Source organism: Protopterus annectens, chromosome 4.part1, assembly GCF_019279795.1.
Source record: "Protopterus annectens isolate FY-2018-M chromosome 4.part1, PAN1.0, whole genome shotgun sequence".
Lineage (NCBI taxonomy): Eukaryota > Metazoa > Chordata > Ceratodontiformes > Protopteridae > Protopterus > Protopterus annectens.
In genome coordinates, this window is record NC_056734.1 from 339967282 (window position 1) to 339988170 (window position 20889).

Sequence of the window (20889 nt, forward strand, 5' to 3'; positions counted from 1 at the left end):
GCAGATGCCTATCTTCAGTTACAGTGGTCAGTTAATTCTCTCTCCGTGTTTTTAAAACAAAAGCTTAATATTTCTATTAAACAATTTGCAGATGGTAAGAGATAGTTTTTAACTGCTTCACTCCCATACTTCCATAAACAAGTCAGTAGATCCGACTTGAAATTATAACCTCCAACAGCGTTTTCCAGGGAATCACATCCTACTGAAATTTTCCAACAAAGCAGTTGTCATATTTTTTTACCTCAGTAGAGAATAAAACCATCCCTTCAAGGTATCAAGTAGCACAGTCTGCCACCACTAGAACATCTCTTGCAGTATCAGTAGAGCAAAAGGTAGTACACTTGACTTTGTTTCTAATAAATCAGAAGGCTGTGGATTTTATATCCATCCCAGGTGCTTGGATTAATTTTCCATTAATGATATTACAATGCAGCATGGGGGTGGAGAGCTGTACTCCAGAGCATGCAATTATTTGCATCATGAGATGATAACCCAAGTCCCCATCAATCTGAATTGGTAATAACTCAGGTGGATGTAAAATATCAAATCAAACTTGTCAAAAAAAGAGCAGGGAGTGCTTTATTAACATTTTCATTAATTTAATATCATAACAGAAAAGTTAAAGCAATCATTTACAATCTCAATTTTTTACATTTACTTTTAAAATTATTTACAAATTACCAATACAAAAGTAATTAACTAAATAATTTGTATTCTTTTTCTTTCATTCTTTTCTATTTCCCTCTATCCCCAACCTTTCTTCCACAACCATCTACTTATTTAAGCTAATAAATTATCCTATTTTTTTCTTTTTATTTAATAAATCTTCACAACTTATTTTCCACATTACTCATATCACCACATGCAATACTTTATCTTATTTATCAATAGTATATATCTTTACTTTATTATACTTCTCATGTAATATCACATTCATATGACTACATTTAAATTCTTCCTATGTTCATTTTTAAAATTTTCCCAAAATGTTTTATTATATTTACAATCCAAAAATCAGTGTTTGTTGCCTCTTCTTCATTACAATCAACACATTTTATTTTCTACATTACCTTATATTTCATATTCCCTTTTCCAGTAACTTATGTAATACAATTCTCCACAAAAAATCATCTACTTCATAAACATTTTCAGACTATTTTCTTCTGTCTTATTGCCTTCTTTCATTTTATATTATTTCCTTCCTTAGGTATCAAAAATCCAAAATTGTATTACACCATTCCTTTATTTTTCCATCAAAATCACTAACATTTGACTTCATTAATTTCACTTTATTCTCTTACTTTTTGTTGCATCATGACCCTTATTTTTGTTCTTTCCTTTTTTATTTACAATACATTTTTATTCTTTTTATATAACATCTTACTTATCATGTATTTTTCTCCTTCTTTAATATTTCTCATTACCCCAAATAAATGCATAGATGATAAATGTATCACTAGATTGTTTTAAATTCAAACAATCTTTTTTATTATAAAGTATCCCTCTTCTCACAGGTCTCAGCCTTGAGCCCAAAATGAAACTAAACAAAATCTCTACTAACGTTTTTCTGTTTGAGAGGGAAACATATATATCCCCATATGCTATTTTTCCTAATATATATTCAAAATATATTCTTTTTCTGTAATGATAAATAAAACATTTTCCACCAAGCCAGCAGTTTCTTCTATTTGTTCTCTCCATTGACTTATAACACTTTTCAGATTCACCAAAGTTTATTCCAAAATCTTTATTTCTTTTTTTGTTTTATACATCTCCATTTGTTCTTTTTATCTCACCAAATTCTTTACACTTCATTTAATTAAATGCAAACCAACTTTTAACAGCTTTTCATTCCTAATTACAGCCACACTGATCCATCACTTGTTTTTGTTATTAGAACTAAATAATTTGCATGTCATACATATTGGTAATATAATTTTTCCTTCCATCTCCTATCTTCCCTCCATCATTTGATTCATACATGTCTGTACTACTGTGTTTCTTACTAATATAAATAAACACATTTTCATTGGGAATCCATGTTTTACTCCTCTCTTGATACTTATTATTTTTCTATCAATCCATTCATCATAACATATAACAATTTTCAGATCATTTTTATTACATTAATATTTTTTCTCCAATACAGTATACTTCAAAATTCTGCCACATTGCTTCATAACTAACTTTATCAAAGGCTTTAGTTATGTCATCTATCAGTCTTACTTCTTCATTTTCTTTCAATATTATCTCTCCTACTTCTTTCAATATAATTAATATTTCATTCACCCATTTTCCTATTATATCAAATATCCCTTCTACTACTACTACCTCATCCATTGCTGTCTGCATCCTTTTTTTTGCAGTATTTTTATAAATATTTTATTGTCAGTATTCCCTACTGTTAAAGGCTTCCAAATGTTATATCTTTTCTTCCACCCTTTTTCCATGTAAATTGTATCAGTACACCATGTCTTCTTCCATAATGCCTTCCTTCATCACTTCATACAATATTAAAAAACTTCTCTTTCAACTTTATTAATTTCCTTATAAAACACATAGCTTATACCATCCAATCCTAAGCTACTTCATTCTTACCTTCATTTTTATCCCTTTAGTTCTTCTATTCTTATATCATTTTCTAAAACATCTTTACTTTTTCAGATATTTTTTTCATTATGCATCCTTATTGCCTATCATTTTCCTCTGTTTTACACATTCCTCTACAAATTTCTCTGCAACCTCCATAATATATTCCTGTTTGTATGTTGTCTCCATTATCATCTAAGGCAGTTTAAACTTCAACTATTTAAATTTAAACTACTTATGCTTCTCAAGAATGAGGCCCTCACTAACTTCCAGACTATTCAGAGATACATCAACATACAACCTTAGAAATCTTAAACATTCAAGTCCTCACTTCCAACCATGCCAAATTAGGCTTATCGCACAGATGATACTTTCTCAGTCATCTGTCCCAAACAGTGAGCATCTTTCCTTTCTTTTCTTAGATATCATTTCTCTTACCCCATTTTCTTATCAAAAATTAAAGCTCATTATAAGACTCAAGGAAATGCAACTGCTATCTCATATAACTTGCCATATTTATACTTTTCTTCCTTGTACATACCTTGCATTAAACTTACTTTTCATTGTGATTTTTTCAGTGTACCAACTGTGATATTTACTTTGTATATAATTCATGTATGTGTTGTGTTTTCTCAGTCACTGTTTCTATAATGTCTTATATCTATTGCCTTTATATCCACAGGACAACTGTAATATTTAAATTAAACCCTTTTCCAAAAGACTTGCTCTTAGTGTAAGTTACCACTTACACTTGAAAGCATGCTGACAGCAGGTGTTTTAGAATCTGGACTCCCTTGAAAGCTTCTTTATAGCTAAGCCTTACAACAAAGTAATTAATTTGTACTGAGAACAACTATTTGTAATCTGTTCCATTGTATATTATATTTATTTACATAATTGTATATGATATGAGTATGTATTACTTTTTGAAATTCATTCTGATATAATGTTATATATCTATTGTGCTTACCTCAAACCCAGACAAAAATAGGTCCAGTTGGAACAGTAATCTATCCTGGCTAAAATATTCAAAGTTAAAATAAATAAATCAATAATATAGCATCTATTATTTCTTCTCTTATTTTTACATTTTTCCCAAATAAGGGGAAACTTCCTCTCGATTTCCTTTCAGAAAATAAAATCTTTGCCAGTATATCACCATTTTTTACTTTTTTCTATTCTTTTCATACAACTCTTTATCATAATCCTGTAAAGGGTTTTTATAGTTCATCTGATTTATTTATACTTCTCCACTACTTCTAAATATATTTTATATGTCTGCTTGTACACTACCCACCACTGTGTCCAACTTTTACAAAATGGCTTCATTGTCACATGATGTTTGCATATTATTTCTTTATCTCTTATAATATCTTCATTTTTAAACTATGCAATTAATCTATTTATCTCTTTTCCCTCCTTTATTATTTCTGTCTTCCCCTATCCAGACCCATACTATTTTATGATGGAAAAACTCTGCTTTCTGTATGCCCATTATTTTTTTAATGTCTTTAGAGTAAACTATATAACCAATTTCATTTTTTAAAAAATATCCTTTTATATGTCCATTCTCTGTTCTTTCTTACTTTAACTTTTCTCATTTTAATAGTCATAGCATTTTAACAAATTGTGCTATCTTTTTTCCTCATGTTACAGTTAAAATCTCCAATGATCTTTTTTAATATATTCACTACCACATTTGTTTTAATTTCCTCAAGCAACTGTTTTCTTTCTGTTGTATTATATATGCATAATCATTATTAATGTTCAACATTTTTGTTTCATTCTCATATCATATATCATTACCCTTTCTGGTACAGTTATTGTAATATAAAGAATTCCTATTTCTTCATTTTATAAGAATTCATATTTCAGCATGTCTCATTACCTAGTGACCAAACAATTTATTCCACCCTCCCCATACTATGTGTTTTTCCTTTTATCTTCTTTGTTACATCTAGCATCTCACAAGCAAAAAACATCAAGTTTTTTATTTTATTTTACACAATTCTACCACCATCAAAACTCTTATATTCTTTCTAATACTATACACATTTAATGCTAAAAGTGTTATATTGTAATTTTTCCATTTTTGTAAGTATTTTCCTTTTAGATCACGTTTTTCCTTTTCCTAAGTATCCCCCAAATGGAATTTTCATTATCTTGCTGCTCTCCTGTATCTGTTTCTCCATCTTCTTCTTCACTTTCTAAACGTGTAAATTTGTTTTCTTCTGATATATTAACAGCCTCACTTTGACCTATTATAACTTCTTTAACTGCCTCTCCAATCTCTAGCCATTCTTTAGTATACTCACCCCATATTACCTTCCTTTTCAATATCTTCTGAAGTAATAGTTTCTACTATTTGTTTTTAATCTGAGCTTTCCTCTTCATCATCTCTTTCCTTTCTACTATGGGACGGTAAAACTAGAAGTGCCCAAATTCTGTACATTTTTTTAAACTGGCTTACAGTTTTCTGCTCTGTGTTCCTTCTCCCCACATTGGGCATACCTTTCCTAGGTTCATGTACTAAATGATTTTCATCTAAACAGAAATAACATGCTTTAAGATGGTTCCAGTACTGAACAAATCATCTCTTAGCATTTACAATTGCTGTTTTTGAAATATGTTGAATTTTTCAGTACCTAATATCCATTGTTAATCAGATCTTTCAATCCCCAGTCTATGCACATATTTTTAACTTCATTTATTTAAAGAACTAGTGAAAGATTTTTTTTAATTCAAGCTCATGCATACCAAAGTCCGAAACTGCATATTCATTTTTTGTTGTAGCAAAAGGTCTGAAATATATAGGCTTCCCACAATGCTACTGTATTTCTTTTTTGAGTCTCAGTCATAAAAGTTTCCAGCAAATTAAAGCTTTTGGACTTCACTTCACAGAAATTTTCATCTCTTAAATGAATTAACATTCCTTGGTCTTTAATGTCAAACCTTATTGGGAAAATAATCCTGTCCAAAATATTTTAACTCTTCACTAGGTCATTCTTATTACCGGATATCTTCTCTGTAGTAGTTGAGAAACTACAAATCTTTGCCCCCCTTCTTCCACTCTTTCTTTCAAATTCTTTATTTTAACAAAAAAAAATTTACATTAGTAAAGTCTTAAAACTGGCCAGAAGGTGAGAAACTCTTAAATGTTGTCCCTTCACCAGCTGTTACTTTGGTTTTCAGCCTTTTATTCTTCCATGTGTAATACATTCTCCATCATGTCACTCCATCGTGCTTCTCCTCTTTCCTTTGGCTCTTCCTGATTCATCAACATTACCAAAAACAGGTGTCTCCAATCATCCCATTTCTAACTTCCAAATCATTCTCCTTTTTCTTCAGTCAGTAAGTTTTCTTATGCTCCTCTCTCTATTTTCGTTGCCACCTTCTCCATTTTGGACTTCCCAGAAGTGCAGTAGCAACTCTCAAGCAACACATAGCAGTTCCAAAGAATGCTTCACTTCCTCTCTTCAAAGCGACTATGAGGTGCATTATTTATATACAAAAAGAACTCTTATTTACAACATATTTATAAATATCTACAAATGCACACACGCACACACACACACACACACACACACACACACACACACACACACATATATATATATATATATATATATATATATATACACATATTCATAATTTTCCTTACAGTCATATTAAATTTTCATCCCTATTAGACCAGACTCCTTATTCCATAACCATTATCAGATTTTACTTAATATTGTTGCTAAAATCCATTTAGCATTAAACTTATTTCATTTATTCTTTCATTCCATATAACCCATATGGCATAAAATCGCATTTTATTTATTCTTTTAACATATTATTTACTTTTTTCTTATAATGTCCATATTTATATCCATGTTTATTTTATTCACAAAAATATTTTTCTTGGTAATGCTTTATTTCTTCAGTTAGATACTTGTTTTCTGTTTTACTCTTTTTTAATCATACCTTAAAATGTATCATACTTATATTTATACCATTTTACCTTAATCCCTCATCTTTTGATTTATCCACTTTCACATTTTGTTCAAATTTAGTGAAGCAGCATATATAACTGGGTTGTTTAACCCTAAAGCTCCTTCCTCTTTATGTACATGCAAACTCCTCTTTTAACTCAGTTTTGTAACCAGTTCATAAGGCTTAGTAGCTAAGTTAGTGATGATATGATATATCAGTCTGAAGTAGCCCATCTTAAAGATTGAAGTTACAATAATGAATTTTAAATAAAATAATAGAAGAAGTAACACAGAAAATGAATATTATTTTTAATCTAATTTTAAGATACAGCTACTGCAAGAAGAAGAATATTGTAGGTGTGGGACAGATGAAAATTGATCAATATACAAGGTATTTTTTTTACCAATTTCTTCTGATTGCTTTGATTGCAGCATTATTAGAAATGTTATAAATGAAAACTGGAAAATTATTTTGAGTAACAAATCTTTTATTAACATACTGGGTAATAAACCAAGTTTCAAATATAAAGGAACACATAATTTGAAGGTTTTTTTGAAAGAGGGGGGCTTTTTGTGAATATACCACACACTGCATCATTCTTGTTTTGGGATATACCATTATCAGCATTGTAAATATTATAAATTTGTCTCTGAAGGTTTTTCTGTGACTCTACAGTATACTGAAGAACAAATTCAGGTTAAGAAGAAAAGTTATACTTGTTACACTCAAAGAGTTGTTTATTTAGCATTGTGTAAATCTTACCCTAGTCTTTATGTACAGAACATTTTCTAAGTGTATTTACAAGCATGTTACTGCCATTTAGAATAAAGATGTAAAAAATGCATTGGCTGAACATAGATTAGTTTGTTCAAGTTTTAGAAAGTTGTATTTTTATGTTTTAAATAGCATTCCTATGTTATTCTTAATAGAGGATTGCAACACTAAATTTGAAGTCAAATAAGCTTTATAGCAAATACATTACATTTATCATCTGGGAGGTAACCAAAATTAAACAACATGATAAATATTAAACATTTTTAAAAGAAAAGAGAATTTAAATTGATATATTTTCATTTTGATTTTTGATAATTGCTTTGTTAGAGTTTGGCATTTTAAGAATTAATTGGTCATGATTCATGAATGTAACTATTTAAGTATTTTGAGAATTATGGATCTGCTTTTCTGAAGAAGTTATTGGTACTGATATTAAAACAATGAAAGTGCTAGTTAGTTTCACTGTTTCTTATTTTATTTGTTCATTCCTACTTCATTGCCTGCTTAATGTTATTTTTGTGTTACATGTTTTTCACGCTGTATGTTTTTTTAGTTTTCTTATTTGACTGGGTTTAATCTAGAATCTCATATAAATAAAAAAACAATATCTACAATAATTCCTTTTCAAATATTGTTGGCATCATAAATACACTTGCTAAATATGCTATTTTCCCATCAGTATTCAATTTATCAAATAAGCCTTTTTTTCTGAATGATAATTTATATGTTCTCCAGAAAAGACAAGCATGTTTTATTCCTTTTATTGTTTTTCCCATTTAATTTTACTTGCTTCTTTATTCCCAAATTTTATACTTTACAAAAACATTTTATTATAAAATATATAGCCCCTATATTTGCTGCATCACTAAAGCCTTTACTTTTCTCTTTATTTAAAGCCATTCCTAATACTGCTAGATGCTCATTTGTGCAAACCATTGCTTCTTTTATCCAAATTCTATTTAAGCAATACATAAAATGTCATCTGCATGTGTTAACCCTTCAGGCATTATATATCACACCTTATTTATTTTATAATTTATGTCACTTACTATCACTTTCATAACTAATAAAGAGTATAAAACTCATTGCACATCCCTATCTTGCAAAAATCTTCATATGTACCAATTGGCTTAATCAGCCATTTACAAGTCTTTTTACTTTATTTTTACTATATACTGACATAAATAATTTCCTAGCTTTCTCACTTATATTATTTCAGTATTACCCATAAGATGTCATGTCCAATTGTGTCAAATGCCTTTTTAATGTTGCCTATCATGATTTTTGCTTCTATTTTTCTATTTGTGATATCATCCACAATTTATCTATCATTAATAATTCTTGATACTTATTCTTCTTTATGATATATATATATATATATATATATATATATATATATATATATATATATATATATATATATATATACATATCCTTTTTATTCTTTTGCCTGTTTTGATCAGACAATCCTGTTTTATCTACCTCCCCTTCTCCTATAATTATACCTTCTGATACTATAAGATAATCTGTTTCATTCTATACATACCGTTTTTGGAAGTCCATGAATTTTTGTCCCAAAGTTTTAACTTACCACATCTTATAACCTCTAACATTTTTCTAATATCATTTCCTTTCTTTTCATTCTTGTCTCTTAAATCACAGTTAAAGTCTCATATTTATCACTACATAGTCTAAAATATGATTAAATAAGCTTTCCCTTTCTTCACAATTAGTATAATCATATAATGTTATAATTCTATATACTTGTTCTTTCCATTTTATATTTGCAATGGTTAATCTTCCTAAGTGTGATATAACTTTTTGGAGTTATATGTTACTCCATAGGGTTTCCATTTTTGGAATTTAGACCATATACAGGTTACACATTTTACATGATGCATAATTTTCTGGAAATAATAGTTCACCTTTCCTACACTTAAGGATGCTGACTGTTTCTTTTCTTTTTGTTTCTTTTCTTTCTCTTTTTGGCTATGTGGATATCAAAATTATTGTCCAGTATTATAGAAATCACTATACAAGCTCTTCCTTTCTGTCTGGCATTGCAAACATAATGCTGGTGTTTATAAAACTGCTATATCATACTTTTTTATGCAGAATCATTGCATTTGCATGAATCCATAAAATAAAAGAATACTTAACAAATACAACAAAAATACATTCTGCCTCCTACTGATATGTTATTATTTACATCAAAACCTGGGCACTGAGATGGACTGTGAAGGCAGGGAAACTTATGTATTTATTTATTTACTTGACATTTGTTTATGTTATAATAATTTATTTAAAATTGGTGCAGAAAGGCAGGGCAAGGGAAGATGTAAAGGATGTGGTTTTTGACTGATTCTGATCTCAGCAAAAGATGGCAGCCCTACCTACACATTGCCCTTCTATCCCCATGTGAGTGAATAAAATTTGAGTATGTACTCCCAGACATAGTCTGAATATGGTCCATCCACATTAGTGATCTACCTTGTTAATAAATTAATATGAGTTAAACATGCACTGTTATATAGGTCCTTATATAAAAAATGCAAGACATTTGCAGCAGTCCAAAGATCATCTTAAAATATTGGTATAAATTATGGAAAACCATACCACAGTGACTGCAGTCAGACACGTACGCCAGGATACAGAGTGCATGTTTGTTTTGTTTAAACAATGTACATGTTCTTAAGCACAAAAAAATCAGCTTTTAGCTATCATTAATTACATTACTGCATGTGTTAAGAGCTTTATAAGCATCTGGATATTCCCAGATCACTACAAAAATAATATTGCCTTTAAAAAATTAATACACAGGACAAAGCTGTATATATAATCAATAACAAATCATAGTATTTTACAAATCCAACTTTCTATAACACAAGTCAGTAAATATTATTTAATTGGCAAACAAAATTCAGATAACTTAACTAATTATAAATGGGCAGCTTTTTAAAAAATACTATTTTAGAAAATGGAATAAATTGTTCAATGCAATGGCTGATTTTATGAACCATACTATTTTGGAAATTAGCAAAAAATGCTCATTGCAGGCAGGAAACAAATAGGGCAATGTATAAGGAAGATATTGTGATAAGTGGTGGTGTATACAGTGAAGCCACTTCAGGGACATTGATACTAAGATCATATAAGACAGTAAAATACCGTGGCTAACATGTTATACAAATGATCATATCACAAGATGAAAATCAGTAATGAGGGGGCATGGCCAGGATGTTGATCTGGTAGCAGCACTTTCTCTCAGCTCTCTTACTTCATTACTATTCCTGACAGGCATTTTATGAAATAAGGAACAATTGGAGGAAATTTCTACTACTAACTAATTCTTAATAATCTGTAGCATCTACAGAAGAAATTTTACTGCTTATTTTTGGATAATTCCTGTCAAATTAACTACTGGAAAGACAGCACCACAATCAGCTATACATCATGAGCCATCTTAAGAACTCAACCCAGGACTCTTCCATCAAAAAGGAACTGCACTCACCTATTTCAAATATACATGAACTCACAATTAAGACAGACAAGATGGATAACAAAATAGATACTTTCAAAGAAAAGTGCTTTCAACAACTTGAACAATTTCAGGAAATGTTTACTCAACAGAAATTTTACTTATAGAACAGTCATTAAATGACATTGATTCTACACTTCTAACAGAGAAACAACAAACAGAATTTTTATTACAACAAAATACATACTTATTAGAAAAACTTGATGATATGGAAAACTGAACAAGAAAAAACAACATGTGGATATATGGTTTACCAGAAAAAGCAGAAGGGGACATCACAATAAACGTTCTCACCACCTGGATAACAAATGTAGTGAAATTACCTGAAGCCCTTTCATATGGCATAGAACGTGCACACGTGTCATTAACAGCCTCTGGAAATACTTCTTCAATCAAAAATAAGCTGAGATCCATAATTGTGAGACTTTTCTCTACACAAGACAGAGATCTTATCCTCAGAAATGCCTTGACAAATTCGCCCATCAAATATAATTATGCTTTAATCAGATTTGATAATGACTACTCTGTAAAAGTGATTTCCAAAAGAAAAGAATTCCTACCAATAATACAAGTCCTAAAAAAGAAGCAACTGAAAACTCATCTTCTGTTTCCAGCAAGACTGAAACTCTTCTTGCCAGAGGGAATAAGAAATCTTTAAAGCAGTGGATTCAGCAATAAAATATCATTCCAACAACATCCTAACACAAGTAGAATCTATGGACTAGACAAACAATACACATAAAAGAAATCCAGAAGTAAACAACTGGAAGACTGTTGAACAAAAGAAGAAAAAAATGAAGGACAAATAAACATACATATTTTACTTACTGTAAATGTTTGAAGAATGATACAGAAGCAACAAAGGGAAAAAAGAGTTTGAGTTTTCTTGTCTTCAAATCAACTTAAAACAGGTGCCCCTTTACAGTTATTCATTAAGTGCTGTTAGAGTTATTAGAAATTGAGCAAATTCATTTCTAAAGTCATGTATTAATTACTTCTATATTTATTTGTTTAAACTTATAAATCAACATATAGAGATTTCCATATAGTTAACATATAGAGGTTTAATAAATAGAAATGTCCTTGTATGAGCTTCCACTGACATGCAAATGCTTGATAAGTCCTTGATTTGATAGATTAAATGGGCTGCAAAAAGTGTTTCTTTCTAGATGCAGTCTTAAACTAAATGTTCTGTTCTAGGTAATGGGTGTTCTAAATTAACTGGATTATTTACAGAAACAACCAGTAAATGTTTCTTTAGAAGGTTTGCCTGGTAGTTTTACTAGCCAGGCAAAGAGGTATATTACTTCATAGTGATAGGGATTGTACTATACGATTTGAAATCATAAGTTTAGCAGTTAATTTCTTTTTTTTTTTTATAATGGTTTGGTGTCTACAGGAAATATAAAGACTGCATATATAAAGAAAGAATCAAAGCATTTCTATAAACCAAAACCAAGGGTCAAAATTGCTTCCATAAACTGTCATACAAATCAAACATAAAGTAAAACATGAAATGTTTATCTATAAATGTCAATGGTCTGAACAATCGTAATAAGAGAAGCTTATTCAACTATATAAACTTACATAAGCCACAAATAGTATTTTTACAAGAGACACACTTGTTAGACATAGATATAAACAACATTAATATTAACAACTACACAGTACTAGCAAGCTCTCAATATAAACAAAAGAAAAGAGAAGTAGCCATATTAATTCATAATGAAATCATATCTCCCAGAATAATTAACAGCTATCATGATACATCTGGTATGTTTTGTCTAGTGTCTATGGAATTAAATAAGAAAATCTATACTTTAGCAAATTTATACTGGATACCAGGACTTGGACTAGAAACAGTTAAACATCATTTTGAAGGAATAATCCACTTAGCTAAAGGTAGCCTGGTAATAGCAGGAGACTTCAATTGTATAACAGATGACAAGGACACAGATTCAAAAACTGCAAGAAGAAAACTGCCTATATCAAAGGCACTTTTAAAATTCACAGACACAATGCGCATAAAAGATATAAATAAATTTGCTGACCCAGACTCATTAATGTATTCCTTTTACTCACATAGGCATAGGACTAACTCTAGGATAGACAAGATATACATATCTAGTGACTTAACAAAAATTGATGAGTTAAAATAATAAACTGTCCACTATCTGATCATAATGCTCTAGTTTTTGAGGTAGAACTTAACCTTACAGATACAAATCTCATCACAAGAATACCCTCTTACATCACAAAATTAGCAGAGTTTAAAGAATGTTATGAAAAATAAATTAAAACTTTTATTGAATTAAACATAACAGAGGATATCTCTGAAATATATATATTTGGGACTCATTAAAAGCATATATATGGGAAGGTATTATCTTGGTACATTAACAAAAGGAAAACTTGGAATATGTTAGAATTACAAAAGAAAGTTGATAAACTGAAGCTGGAAAGTCAAAAAGGAAATGCAGATTAAGTTCAGGAACTATTATAAGCCAATAGAAAATATGCAGAAATATTACATCATAAGATTATGATAATCTAGGAAAGATAAAATTAAATTCTTATTCTACAAATCCAAAACACCAGAAACAATTAGCAAACAGAACAAAAAAATAATCAAATCCAAACAAATTAAAGAAATATATATACATAATGCTAAGAAAAAAGTAACAGATTTAAATAGTACTTTGGAAGCATTTAGACAACAATATAACTCTGATAACTCTTTAAATTCTCAAGAAATACCCACCAAAGATATAGAAAACTACAATGAAAATAAAATTATTACTAGGTTAACACAAGAACAAATAGACACTACATATAAATCAATTACTATAATGGAACTGAAATCACAAATTAAAAAACTTAAAGTAAATAAAGCACCTGGCCCAGATAAGATATTTCCTGAAATGTATAAATTAGTACCTAATCAGGCTATAGCCTTACTTTTGAAAGTATATACCATAGTTAAACAAGATATAAATATTCAACCCTCTTAGAAAATTCATTGATATCCCCTATAATTAAAGCAGGCAAAGATGAGAAACAATGCTCATCATATAAACCAATATCATTATTAAACATAGATTATAAAATGTTCACGGCAATATATGGTGATAGAATCAAGCACTTTCTCCCCATGTTAATCCATGAAGACCAGACAGGCTTTATTAAAGCAAGAAATACATATGACAACCTTAAAATAATTTTATCACTAATAGATTATACTATACAAATACATTTTGATTTATACATAATTTCCCTAGACATTAACAAAGCCTTTGATTCTGTTAACTGAAACTTCCTAACATTAGCCTTAAAAGAATATAAATTTCCCACAACTTTTAACACTCTCATCCAATCATTATATAAAGAATCTATAGCATATGTTAAATCAGGATCATATAGATCAAATCCTATACAAATTAAAAAGAGAACTAAACATGGTTGCCCTTTATCACCACTGCAATTTGCCTTAATAATAGAACCCTTTGCAAATCAAATTAGGTCCAACAACAACATTAAAGGAATATACATTAACAAAACATTGAACCTTAAACTACAGCTCTTTGCCGATGACATACTTCTAACCATCTCAGACACTAACAAATCTTTACAGGCTTTATCTAATGACATAAAAGATTTTCAAAGTGTCTCAAGTTTACACTTTAATGAAAACAAAACAAAAATCATGCCATGCAATACCAAAAAGAAACATATAAACAAATGATATTCCAAATACATAGCAGTGGACAACAAAATATTATATTTAGGTATAGATCTGCTTAAAGATTTAATAGAATCACTTATATTTAATTATAAAAAAAACACTAGATAAAATAGAGCAAGCACTATCCAACTGGAACAAATATATATTTACAATGGCAGACAGATTATATCTTATTAAATCAGTCATGTTTCTCAAGGTTTTATATCTAATACAAAGCTGTTCATTGCCACCTCCCATGTATATCATCCAAAGATTTAACAAACTAATACTAAACTTCTTATGGTTCCCAAATAAACCCTGAATTGCTTTAAATAAACATTTACCAAATTGGGAAGAAGGAGGAATTAATCTACCAGACATTGAGACAGACATTATATCATCTGTTGTCAAAAATATAACCTTATGGTTAAATGCTCATTACATGCCTATTTGGAAACAAATACACAAATAGATTTATATAGAACTTAGTCAAAATCACATACAAGACTGCTTAACTATCATACCATCACCCCTTGTCTGGTTGTTAGAAGATCACCTAGTAGGAAAAAATAAAAACAGTAAATTGCCATCAAAATATATAAATATTACCCTAACAACATTTAAAAAATATATAAACAAAGTCCCAAATATCAATTCTTGTTTTCTCTATCCTTTCCAATAGCCTTTACACCTACTATTTTTAACACATCCCAAATTCAAAAAATAAATACGCTAAAGAAAAGTTCAATAAACTATTGGCATCAGCTGGTAGAACAAGGGAAATATTAACTAATGATAAAATATTTAGCAGATATAATATTAATAATGATTCATGGCTACTTCTACAAATTCTAAGGCAATACCTTATAAATAGAACATATGAACAAATGCAAGTAGCAGTCAAGCAAACTGTTCCAGAATTCATTGAATATCTTATTATAACCACAAATCAGCCTTATCAAGGCAATGGTTACCTGCCTAATATTTACAAACTTATTAAAAAATACAAAAGTCTACTATGTAGACAATTACTGGGATTATTACACACAGGTAAACAACCACCCTCCTAATGAAGAAGAGAAAAAGATTATCTTGAAATCATCAAAACAATCAACATTGTCAATATATTGGCAGCTATTCACTTGGAGATATTTAACAAGAAGTTTTTACATACTACACAAATTAGCAAAATTATATACTATTGAAGATAAATGCTGGAAATGTCAAATTAAAATAAGAGCTGACTAGCAACATATTTTCTATGATTGTAAGTGTCTCACTTTGTACTGGAAAAATATTAATTTTTTCTCCAGATTGTCTTCAATGATAATTATCAATTAACAAAAATCAATGATTTTATTCAATACCCATATCCCAGATTGCGTGCCAAAAAAGATTTCAAGATACTATGGGCACTGATGACAGTAGCATGCAAAATTATCACCATACACTGGAAAAGTATGACTTCTCCCACGTTCAAGGAGTTTAAAAACCTGTCCTTAACAGTTGTTCATATGGAAATATCTACACTGAAGAGCAAAATAACTAGACCTGCATCACTTAATAACTCTTGGATGAAAATACTGGAAATATTAGAGAAAATGGACAAAGATTTATGAAATGATTTATCATTCTTCACATTGTACTTAAATTTTATTTATTGCTTTTTCCTGTATAGACACTAATGTATATAGTTAAATAATGTTCTGATATTTATAGGTTTTAGAATTGTATATATGCTTTTCATTTTGAATTTATGTAATGTTTGACAAAATATCATAGTTCAAAATAAAAAAATTAAAGAGAAAATCAGCAACAATATGATAGTGAGGCCAATGGCAAATACAAATGAGGGTAAACAACAAGGCAGAGTGAGTCAGAAAAATATAAAAACTTCATGGTGATCCACAACCATCAATGTAGCTGAATGTCTTAAAATCTTGGCAAACAGAGACAGAGACCATGTTATAATGTTGGTATAGCGACAGGATTAACCGAAATGTATGTGTTGGTCTGTTAAATGTCTCTACTCAGCTAGTGCATGAGAATGGACTTGCCAACCACTTCTACATTTCCAAAGAATGTGACTTCATGTACAAGCTATCATCTGTATTACACAGAAGCAGTGGAACATTGACAGCAGAACGAAACACCGTACAGGAGTTGGTACATGCATGCTGACCACATATGCAGGAATATGAAGTGCATGAAATACTTTTCTCTGTAAATACCAAGTTATGATAATTCTTGCTAGAAGAACCTTTCAGTGACCAGCTGGGAAAATGGATGCATCCCTACATCTGCTTCAGGGATACTACACCAATTGCTTTATTTTGTGCTATAACATAAGGAAAAGCATATGTGGTTGCTGTGTACTGCAGACAAGCTAAATAAAACTGTACAGGCATTCCATGCAATACCACATTTCCCTGAAGTACTTGGTATCATCAAGTGTTCCCACATTGTCATCAAGGCCCCATCTGAGACAAAGAACAATGGTTTATCAACTGTAAGAGATTCCACTCCATCAACTGCCATGTAGTATGCAAAGCACTGGATACAATATATAGTGCGGCATCAATGTCAAGCAGCACACACAATTTCGCAATCATCTGGTAAATGTATGACTTATATCAATTATTTGCTTGGTCTGCTTTCCCTCAACAACATCTTATGGGCAGTGCCAGATATGCCATGGAGCAATGGCTGATGACTCCTATGCAAAACCCATTGAGTACAGAATAGAGTGCATCTAGCTCCATACAGTTGCAGACCTGCATCTTTATTGAACAAGTATTTGGAGTGATGAAGACTTCTGCTACTTATATGTTCCCAGTGGCATACTGCAGTTTTCTTCAAAAACCATTAGTAGGATATTTCACATGCATGTAATTTTACACAGTGATACAACAGGACATTGCCATTGGAAGACAGGATGTGCCTGGGCCAGTAGTGAAGGATGGGTCCCACTGAAGACTTTGTGTTGACTTGGCTGATGTAAATGACCATCTAAGGCAGAGGGTGGTGCAATGCACTGTGGCACTAGCTAAGAAGCAGTGGCTTATCTATAGGCTAACTAGGCATAACAATCAGTAACAATCATACATGCAATACTAAAACTGGGCTATGCTATGCAGTGCATGGACTGGCCATGTTGTGCATGACACACAGGCTACCATGGTATAGAGCACTGAAGGCAGGGCAAAGTTATAATATGTATATATGAGGAGATCACAGTGACAGTTGTTGGCACTGGACACTATGTGGGAATGGGGAACTAATTATGTGAATGTGTATCTATGTCATGGACTGGTGAGTGTGGTAAGCTTGGAAGTCTGTGGTGTGAAGCGTTGGTGTCGTCGTTGTGGTTAGAGGGTGTTGCTTAGCATTTGTGTGGCAGGACATAGTCCCAGTAGATTTTGCCATGCTGTGATTGTCTCTTTATAACAGGTCCAGGGTGCACTCAGGTGTCACTTTCTACTATCATGTATGTCCCCATCAGTGTCTGCTCAGAGGAATGTCACTGGGATGATCAGTCACTGGCACAGAGCATAGTATGCTTTGTGAGGACAAAAGGCATGCCATGTTACATCAATGTCCAATAAGTACACCTTGGGTGTGGGGATGGGCATGGATGGCTGCAGCACCTTCAACAATGGTGATAGGTGTATAGGTCAAGGAGTAATGGGGCCTAGTTGTGCCATGGGAAATTTCTCTACAGGATGCATTTGAAAGATGGCCATGTGAATGTAATCAGCCCCGGTGATTGGCAATAGGCATGGCTCTGAAAGATATAGATTCCACCTTATGCACTATTAAAATAGTAGCTACAGGTCCACTAGAAATAATTGCATCTTGTTTGATTGACTTGCTATTATTCAACACCAAAATACTGAAAGATGGTGAAGATAACTGGTCAGACTTGTGGCACCCTCTAGGTCACAAAAACGCAACAAAAAGTTTTTAACAGGCTGGCAAATCTCTTGCACTTATTAACATGGGGATAATCCCACAAAACCCTTAACTACATGTACACACACACACACAAACACACACACACACATACAAAACAAATGCATGCAGATATTTAAGTATCTCTGTCTCTCTCTCTCTCTCTATATATATATATATATATATATATATATATATATATATATATATATGGATCACCTTTAAAACCTAAACACTAACGAAACGAAAAGACCGAAAACATAAAACAACAAAACACCGAAAACCATTACACCAACACAGTACACTACATAACATATGCACTATCCCTAACCCAAACCCTAACCCTAAGGTCCGACACTACCGCACTTACCCTACCTGCACCTAACCCTAACTCACTTAACCCACTAACCCACAGTCCCTCACCATCGCACACACCTACCTGCACCCTAACCCTAACTCACTTAACCCACCCCTAACCCACAGTCCTCACTATCGCACACTTACCTGTCCGCTCCTAACACTAAATCCTCACTTTCGACAACTTACCGAGTCCCTAACCCACAGTCCTCACCATCGCACACACCCTACCTGCACCTAACCCTAACTCACTTAACCCACCCCTAACCCACAGTCCCTCACTATCGCACACTTACCTGTCCGCTCCCTAACACTAAATCCCTCACTACCCGAGTCCCTAACCCACAGTCCTCGCCATCGCACACACACTACCTGCACCTAACCCTAACTCACTTAACCCACCTAACCCACAGTCCCTCACCATCGCACACACACCCTACCTGCACCCTAACCCTAACTCACTTAACCCACCCCTAACCCACAGTCCCTCACTACCTGTCCGCTCCTAACACTAAATCCCTGTCCGTCCTTTTCGGTCATCGTATTCTCGTCCCGTCGGATTCCGTTTCGAGATTTTAAAGGTGACCCATATATATATATATATATATATATATATATATATATATACATAAACATATATATATATATATATACATAAACATATATATATATATATATATATATATATATCTATACACACACACATATATATATATACATATATATATATATGTATATATATATATATATATATATATATATATATATATATATATATATATATATTGATATATATATATATATATATATATATATACTTATTGTTTGTACATTTCGTTTAGTGTGCACACTCAGATATTAGGTGAGAAGATGTTTTATATACATACTTTTAAGTAAAACGAGGATACACTACACATGCACAATTTCAGAAAAGAAATTAGTAATGGAAAGCTGTATACAATATTTACAAAGCTGAACCATAAGAAATAAACAGGTAATAGAGAAAGGAGAGCAGAGAAAATGCTCGTGGGAGCATAGCTGAAGGAGAGTTATTGAGGTTATCGATAGCTATTGTTATTGTATTGATAGTTATTGACAGCTAATGGAGAAGGGAGAGCAAAGAAAATACTTGTGGGAGCATAGCTGAAGGAGAGTTATTGAGGTCTTAGGAACCTGAGGGGGAAAACCCCCAGGAGCATAGCTGAAGGAGAGTTGTTGAGGGCTTAGGAACCTGAGTGGGAAAACCCCCCAGGTGAATGGATTAAGGAAGATTAGGTTGGATGGTGGCAATTACATTTCCATTTTGTGGCCAGGTGTTTGGTAAGCTGAGTTTTGAAGTTTTCTATGTTTGGGATGGTTCTTAGAGAGGGAGGAAGGGAATTCCATTTTTTGCCTAGACAGATAGCGAGGAGAAGTTGGCCTGCTGTACTTTTGGGTTTGGGGATAGCAATTAGGTTTTGATGCTCGGATCTGAGAGTTCTATTGGGGGTGTAATAGTGGAGGATATTAACGCTGGACACTAAGTTGGGTGATATACAAGTCTGTGTGCAGTGGTGAGTTGGAGGAAGTCTAAGTAGTTTGGGAGTTCAAGCCACTTTAGGGATCTTAGGGTAAGGCAGTGATGGGTAGAAGGTTTAGATTTGGTAGCAAATTTTGAGATTTTAATAAAGCAGTTTTCTAGTTTGGAGGAAAAAGAGGAGGACAGATTAGTTAGCAGGGGGGCTCCATATAATAAGGAAGGCAGTAGATAAGTGGTGGCTACAGTATTCCTAGTAGTATGAGAGAGGAAGAGATTGTTCCTATACAGCATACCTAGCTTTTGGTGGGTTTTCTTAATATTTTATTGAATATGGATATCGAACTTGAGATGTTCGTCAATAGTAATACCAAGTAGTTTAGCGGAAGGAACCACTTCTATAGCTGAATTAGTTTGACTTAGCACTTTGAAGGCATTTTTGTTGTAGGAGTATGACTCTGTGGGAGG